Source organism: Nelumbo lutea, chromosome 1 (genome assembly GCF_056320005.1).
Source record: "Nelumbo lutea isolate HS-2025 chromosome 1, American lotus-T2T, whole genome shotgun sequence".
Classification (NCBI taxonomy): domain Eukaryota; kingdom Viridiplantae; phylum Streptophyta; class Magnoliopsida; order Proteales; family Nelumbonaceae; genus Nelumbo; species Nelumbo lutea.
In genome coordinates this window covers 144919742-144928283 of record NC_142684.1, presented here as the reverse complement: position 1 = coordinate 144928283, position 8542 = coordinate 144919742, and the positions used below count along the sequence as shown (strand labels likewise).

The 8542-nt window shown below is 37.0% G+C and overlaps 1 pseudogene; it reads right to left on the bottom strand.

Annotated features, from left to right (window-relative positions):
* Positions 1–612: 612 nt before the first annotated feature.
* Positions 613–6972, bottom strand: LOC148878130 (cysteine-rich receptor-like protein kinase 25; annotated as a pseudogene).
* Between the last annotated feature and the right edge of the window lie 1570 nt (positions 6973–8542).

The window sequence follows — 8542 nt, the reverse complement described above, 5'->3', positions numbered from 1 at the left end:
TTTGCACTATGAGCCTCTATGTAAGGGTGTCAATGGACCGGTTTTGGACTGGATCCCATCCAATCCAAAATAAATTTGGACGGATCAATGAGACATATTGGATTGGACCAATCCAGTTCAAAATATTTATTAGATTGGATTGGAACTGGTCTGTCCATAATAAATTTATGTTGGATTGGGTTAGATTAAAACAGTATGTGGTCCATTGATATAAGATAATAATATAGGTATCAAAGTTTGGGTTGAAATCAATCTAAATTAAAATGAATATGAACAAATTGGATGATCTAGACATTAAATTGGACTGATCCAAAATGGTCCAAAATATTCATTGGATTGGTTTGGACCTGATCCACTTGTAATGGACTTGTATTGGGCTAGATCGGATTGGACCAAATCCAGTCCAAGTGGCACCCCTACCTGTATGGGTCTGAATTTCAATAAAATTATCAAAAACTCATTGGTAAGTATTGCTGATTTTAGTTGGAAAAAATTGTATATATCAGGCTAAATATCCCCAAAGCTGAAACATAATGGGGTTATATTAGTACTCAATAAATTACTAACATTAATGTCGTGTTGAGAAATAATTAATTAACACATCCATCCATTTTATCGAGGTACTAGTTCAGTTACTGTGACAGCATTTCTTGATTCTTGTGGTGATTTGTTCGTAGATTTTTGAGACTTGGTTGCAGTAGAATGCAGCGGAATCTGATTTCTGGCGAGTGACTGAATCTGAGTGGTGAGGAAGAATGCAGGCTTTGAAGGTACGGCCAATGTTTGAGTGTGATTATTAAGCATGAGAACGACCGATGACATGTTGGGTATTGCAGTTGGATCATTCTGAACACATAGTAATCCAATGTGAATGCATCTCAGCACTTGACTTCTCTAATGGCGTCCTACAGTTTTATCCAGCAACTTCAAAGCAGCTGTTCCATTCTTCCAGTGTTGCCATACCTGCGTGCCATAATTAAACATAACTATATATTGAAGTGAAAGCACATCAACTTCTTCTTAAACCAGATATTACTAGTGTTTCAGATCAGGAATTTGCTCCGAATCTAGCTATTATTCTCACATAGCTTAGAAGATTGATAGTTCGTTCAGATGCACTAAATGTAGAGTTCTTTCGGCCTGTCACTATCTCTAAAACTAAAACCCCAAAACTGAACACATCTGACTTCTCTGAGAAGTGCCCATGGTAAGCATACTCCGGCGCCATATTCCCACTGCATAATCACACCAACCAAATTCGATTCCTTCTTGAGTAGTTTATGCTGGCAAAAGTTAGCAGCAATGAATGACATTCTGATCAATAGTGTAACGAGGATGGAATGGAATAACGTTAGACTTACTAAGTTCCAGCAATTCGCTTCGTTCTACCTCTAGTTTGATCTCCAATGAAAAGCCTGGCCAGACCAAGGTCTGAAATTTTGGGGTTCATATCTTCATCTAGCAAAATATTGCTAGCTTTCAGATCTCGATGAGTGATCCTAATCTGAGAATCTCGGTGAAGATAAAGTAGACCCCCAGCGATTCCAGAAATTATGTTGTATCGTTTTTCCCAGTCTAGCCTCAACCTCTTAACACGATCTGTGTTGTTCAATTCAAATAGAATTTCCTATCAAATATAGATTACTGAATATTTTTCAAGGATTGGTTTTTGAATGAAGTACAATGGATAGGGGAAAATACCAAATAGAAATTTATCGAGACTCGAATTGGGCAAGTACTCATAGTCGAGGAGTTTCTCTCGCTCTTCTAAGCAGCAGCCCGATAACCTTACAAGGTTCTTATGCTGAAGTTTGGCAAGAAATTGAACCTCCGTTCTGAGCTCTTCCAAACCTTGTTCGGAGCCTCTTGAAAGCCTTTTCACGGCGGTTTCATACCCATCATCCAGTTTTCCCTGTAGACACAAGTAGGCGTTGTAAATGAAAGAAGAAAAGGAATCCTTGTTAATTCAACAGTTACTTTTTATCTGTAGGTATATTTGAAACGTTGATTACTTTGTAAACCGGTCCAAACCCTCCTTTTCCAAGTTTATTGGCATCAGAGAAGTTTTCCGTGGCAATTTTTATTGTAATCAAATCAATTAAGAGAGAGAGAGAGAGAATTTTAGATAGCTTCACAGATAAGGAGATGATACTCAAAGGGTTTTTATATATCAGTCAGCATTTTCGGAAACATGATACCTTTTAAACAAAGTAAACTAGAATAAAATAAAAGAATTAAAAGAAAAAACTAACTTAGAAGTTAGAACCAGACTGATCAGACCATAAAGTAATTCAATCTATAATTGCACTACCTAATGGAGATGGATTACTTATCCCAAATTCAATTTCGAAGATCTATTAATATGGATCGATGCATTGTTGGGCTAGAGAATATTGTAGCAGGGATCAATAGGCGGTTGGTTTTTAGGGCTGGACGTTTGTCTTTTTGCGTGTTGTTTTGTTTCCGTGGGCTTTTTTTGGCTGGGCATTTGTGGTTCGGCTTTTGGCTCTGGCTGCTGAGCCTAATGTAAAAGCCGGTTCGATATACAAATACATTATGGATTATGGTATAGTAGTTATGTATACAGGCATTTGGTAATTAAGAATATATTTATATACTGAAATTGAAAATTACTCGATCATCACAAATTTCAAGACGTCTCCATTTAAAATGAGAGAAAAATACAATCGAAAAAAAGAAAAAAATAGATACAAATTTTGCACTATTCAAATTTTAGATTTGTGGTTGTACCTAGGACAATCAAAATCACTTGGTAAGAATACAAAATTATTTTTACAAAACTAAACCAATTTTATATTTTCATGAAGTTGTATATTGTAAGGTGCCAATTGGCTGGTTATAGTCGAGATTTGGGATTGAATCCTATCTGCACTAGAGGGTTGTGGTGTTATAGAAAGGGGTGTCAATCAGACCAAATTTGGTCCAATATCCAATCCTGTCCAAGTCTATTACAAATGGACTAGGTTCAATCCAATCCGATGAATACTTTGGATCATTTTGAATCAGTCCATTTTAATGTTTGGAGGGTCCAATCTTATTCAATTTGGTTTTAATTTAGATTTATTCCAATCCAAATCTGATCAATTGACACCTATATTCTTATCTCCTATCAATGAATGAGATATTGGTTTAATCTGACCCAATCCAATATAAACCGAATACAGATGGACCAAGTACAACCCAATCCAATAAATATTTTGGACCATTATGTCAGGACTGGTCCAATTTAATGTCTTATTGGTCCTCCAAATTGATTTTAATTTGAGCGGGATCTATCCCATAATGATCCATTGACACCCCTAGTTAATGATCCATGAACACCCCTAGTTAATAATATGAGTTTGGGGATGGGCTACCCCCACCCCCACCCCCACCCCCACCCCCAACTGAATATATTTATGTTTGCCACTTTTCTCAATGGAGCCTTTTAAGTTACTTTATTCTCTAATATCTTTCTATACTAATAAAGTACAAGGTTGAGGGCAAGTTTACCATCTCTTTTTTTTTTTTTTTTTCCTCTTGCTCATGATCCTCCTCCATAATAAGTAAATGAAAACGGTAGTCCGATAACCGTAGGAGCAGCTATGGCGACGAAGTGCTTGGATATTCTACATCAACGTGAAGCCAATTCATTTGTTACGGAACTGCTTACACATTATGTAATGACATGTTCAACAAATGTTAGGAAACCCTAAATTAGAAACATAAACATTTTGAGAATACTTTTTCATCAATCAACAAAAAAATTTCTAGAATACAAATAAATTGTAATTACGCAGTTTTATTTTTACATAGTTTGATCATATAATTTGTGAGTTCTGAGGTGATTCTTTTGTTTCTTAAGATCTTTTTTTTTTCTTAATAAATGTCTCTTTTGCCTTTGTTGGATATTATTTCGGGGGCCCTGCCTTTTATTAGTACGGAAAAACTCAGAAAAAACATTAATTAATTTACAATATTTTTCTACAAACGAAAACCATATAGTACCACTAGTGATTTGTTTGGGGGAGGGCTATTCTCTGTTGTTCACAAGGAAGAGTATGTTTTACAGTTTGAGTACGTTGCTGATGTGTAGAATTATGATTTAGTAAAACCAATGAATTGATTAGATCGATCAATGTATTCCAATTTCTAACTATCAAGCTTAAAACTTAATTGGCTTCAAAAGAAGAAAAGAAAAAAAAAAAAACAAAAAACTTAACAAATTGACATCATGAATATATAAATGAATTAATATAGAACCAAATTTTGATTCACAAACATACAATTAATATAGAAGAAGAAGTACCATGATCACTTGATGAACCAGATGGAGGATATTCATTTGCAGGAAGAGAAGATAAAGAAGATAGAAATAAAACTTCAAGTACTGACGGAGGGGGCCGTGGCGGTGGAGAAGCTTCGTTTGGGGGCGGATATGAGAATTGAAAGCAGTTATATATCTCGTATCTTAAATGATAACTCAAACTGTAGATCCATATTCCCGCCATTGTGTTACAACTCGCTGAACTGAAATTAATCATCCCCCTCAGACAACTGTAGCAGTCGGTTACCGACAAGTCTCGGGTGCATTGTGACATACCGTATAACTTCTTAGAGTAGGAAAAATTGGTTATCCCCATGGCGGATTTGGATGGGCTAGATGCAGCTTCTGCAGACAGATTGTCCATCAAGGAGTCCAGTTTCTGAGTAAAAGCAACTGGGTCCGGTTTGGTCTGTTTCTGTGCCGAACAAAAACTGATTTTCACCCGATCATCGCTTTGGGAAAAGAAGTTCCGGTCGGAGTATCGCAAAAGACAGTGCCCAAACTGGATGACTGCTCCTTTTCGGTTAGGACAGCGTCGGACAATCTCCACGCTCGACGTATTCACACATTCCCGACAGTTAGACTGTGGCATTATCATTGCACTGGAGGAGGCCATAATGTTTGATTGGTTTTGTTTTTGAAAACAAAATCAACAGCCACATCAACAAAAAAACTATAATCTTGCATATGTGGCATTGCTTTATTTTTGAAAATAAAACCAACCATGTTATGGAACACTTTTTAATCTTTGAACATATGACTAGTCAAAACCATTAATGGCTGTTTAATAGTTTGGATTGACTATAATATCTCACTAAGTCCACTTAATGGAAATAAGATGGTTCATAGCTAACTGGTCGACCCAACTAGGTAGGGCCCGTTTGAAAGGGCTGAAGTTTTGGTTGAATTGTTCTATTGATTTCATTTCGAGAAACTATTAAAAGAAGCTTTGCGGAAAAGTCAAATTTTTAGCTGAATAACAACTATTTGGATTTTGGATTTACTTAATTTTTTACCAAGGTTGTGCTTCATTTGAAAGAAAAGGGAAGAAAAGGAAGAAAAATGTAGAGAATAACAATTTTTTTGTATGATTCACACTTGTCATGCATCTTTTGTATGATTCACACTGAACGTTCTCCAATGTCAGAAGGTCAGTGACTTTCTCATCGCTCTCGCTTACTTCTCCATCCCTCTAGAGCTCTTCTACTTTGTTAACTGCTCCGCCATCTTCTCCTTTCGTTGTGTCCTCACTCAGTTCTGTGCTTTCATCGTTCTCTACCCCACCCTCTTCTTTCACTCTCCATGTCACGCGCCGGAGATTGAACTCTTCTCCGCCATCTTCCCCTTTCATTGGGTCCTCACTCGATTCGGTGCTTTCATAGTTCGAGCTCTAGTGTACAATGAAGTGAAAAGGTGGTCGAGATTGGCTTCAAATTGGCTTCCAGATGTGTAACTCTCGGTGCCGTAACAGTGATAAAATTCCGGATTAACTGCTTAAGAGCGAAATGGAAAGAAAAGAAGAGAAGCAAATAATATCAAGTAATATGTGGCATTTGCTGCCAGAAGATGCATCATGCGATGGGGTTCTTTTGGTACCAATATATCATATATCTCCAACAACAACGAGCTGGAGGTTTCAACTTGAAGAAATTAATAACAACTATAATTTAGTTAATATTCAAAGAGAAAAAATATGTTGAATGGGTTTATATTAAGATTAGCTACTTATTTGATTTTTTTTGGTAGAAAGAGAAATTCATTCAGAAATAGCCAAAGACAAGAAATAAAGGTGGGAAGTCTGGACATGAACATAGACTTTGGGTCTTTTCCCTTGAATAATGTTTTTCTCCTTCCATACGTTTGGGCGGTGAAAGTCTGAAAAGGATAGTCTTCCCTTCCCCAATGAAACTTTGGTTGTCGACAGATAACAGCAATTTCCGTCGCCTGTTTACATCCATGAAACCTGTCCAAGCCACATTCAAAGTTAAGAAGTCGTATCTATGGACCCGTCGTTCCTCTTTCCGCGAAAAGAAATTGTATTTCTGCGAAATTGTACTAGTCCGTCAACGTAAAAGATGGACCCAACGGCTCCAAACTCCAAAGGATGCGAATTCAGATTCCAAACTTGATATCCACAGACTATGTACCCATCTGCATGCATTGAAATATAACCAATGAATGAAAGAAAATATATAAGGGCAACTTTTTGCCCTTAATATCAATAAAAACTAATATTTTTATATAATAATTAAGATCGGATAATTTTTTTGGAAAAATATTAAATAAAGGCAGTGGGCACACTGTTGCTCGTCTTCCTGCCTCTGTATTCAGCGAATAGAACTTTTAAAAACGATGAGAGAAATCCAATAAAAAGCAACTGGTAAGGAAATTCCTCGAGCTCGACCAACCGATTTTACCCAGAAAATTCGCTTTAATTGATTGTCGTTGGTCTCATACCAGTTTTCAATCTTGAGCCTGGAGTCCTGACTCCTGAACTACATCAACATGGGTATTGAACCAGAACCAGATGGACATTTTTTTGGTGGAACAAACCAGCTGGAATCGCTCAATGAGTAAATTCATACGAACCGGGTATTTCCATTTGCCACTTCCCTCTCCTGAACCTGGATGTTACCCTCTCTCATCCGCTACTCAAATGCACTTGTGCTAGGGCCAGCATGAGATAAGCTTGTTGAAGCGAGGAGCGGCTAATCATTCTTTCTAGTTTTGTTGATGAAGCAGGGAACATGAGAACGTGTATCTTGCTGGCAGAGAGGGGAGATCGAAACATAGAAGGCTTAGCTGGAAAAGGTTGCTTTCCTGGTTGGCATGCAAGAGTTTTTGGCAGTGGTGATGGACAAGGACTTTGGAGGGAGAAGAAGAGCAGAGGGAATCGACGGTGCGTGTTTGTATCAGATGTCAAGGACAAGAGGAATGACAAGCAGTTCACATGGCCAACTTGCGTTGTTGGTAGTGCTACGAGTTTAAAATTAGAGAATTCCTGGAATTTGAAATACGAAAGAGGTGGGGAAGATCGTGAAGGCTCCAAAAAGATCTTTAATTCACAAGTTCCTGTGAAAGTTCTGCATGAATACAGAGGAGGAGGGAAGACGATCAACAGTATCCAATGCCTAATTTGATATTTTTTTTTCAAAAAAACTATCTCATTTTGGTTATTACATTAAAAGTGTTATTTTTATTGATATTAAGGGTAAAAAGTTGCCTGTCCCAATATATAAACATGATAGATATTTTCTAGTGTGCTACTGCATTTGGTGTATGGGAGTGGATGTCGATGTTTCTATTGTCGCTGCAGCTACCGTTAGCGACACCCAAACTCAAGTATGCCTTAATTTTGTTTGGTGCCACTCGAAGACACCCATTGACTAGAACATCAACCCCAGTTTTGGTTTTGTTGCAGATAAATTATTAATTGTTTCGAGTTGTTGAAACTAAGGTAATTGAAACTTGAAGGAGAAGCTTTGAGCCTTGTCTGAAGATATTTTCTTTAGAACACTATTTGCCCTTATTTAATTTTATTGACTTTGCTATTGGGTTATAGGCAAATTCATTCCCAAGATACAACAGAGCCTTAAGCGAGAGTCTGCATCCAACAAAGTTGAAGATTCTCCGAAGAAACCTTTTGTGAGCTAGTAACAGATCGAACAGAGAAAGACAATAGTGATTTTAGAAAAGCCTGTGTGTGCATTTAGTAAGAGAAAAAACTATTTTCCAAGACATGCGTACAAGTGTTTTTTTTTTTTTTTTATGTAATTGGTCAATCAAACCCCATTAAATTTAATCTCTAATGAGATTAAAATCCAATAGTCGCTATTTTCATCTCCCGGTAACCAATAAACAACTCCACCGTCGACGAGGACAATGAAAAAGCACAACCTCCCTAAAATGCCAGGTAAGGTTAAAGACGAATAAATTTATCTTGGGTTTCATCATTTTATTTAATTTTGTCTTATATCTTGAGCTGTAGATCTAGACATGGAGGTTATCGCATTATCTCCTAAAATCCTAAGGCACATCTATTCTTTCCTCGAATCCTCCCTTTCTTCTTCTCTCCTAGAATAAGTTCTACTTCAGAGACAAAGGCCTTGCTGTACAGGTATAATTTACTCAGTTTTTTGGAGTTTATAGGGATGATTTGGGGTTCAATTTTGATTGAAATTTTGGGGATTTTTGAAGGGAATATGCCAATCTAAT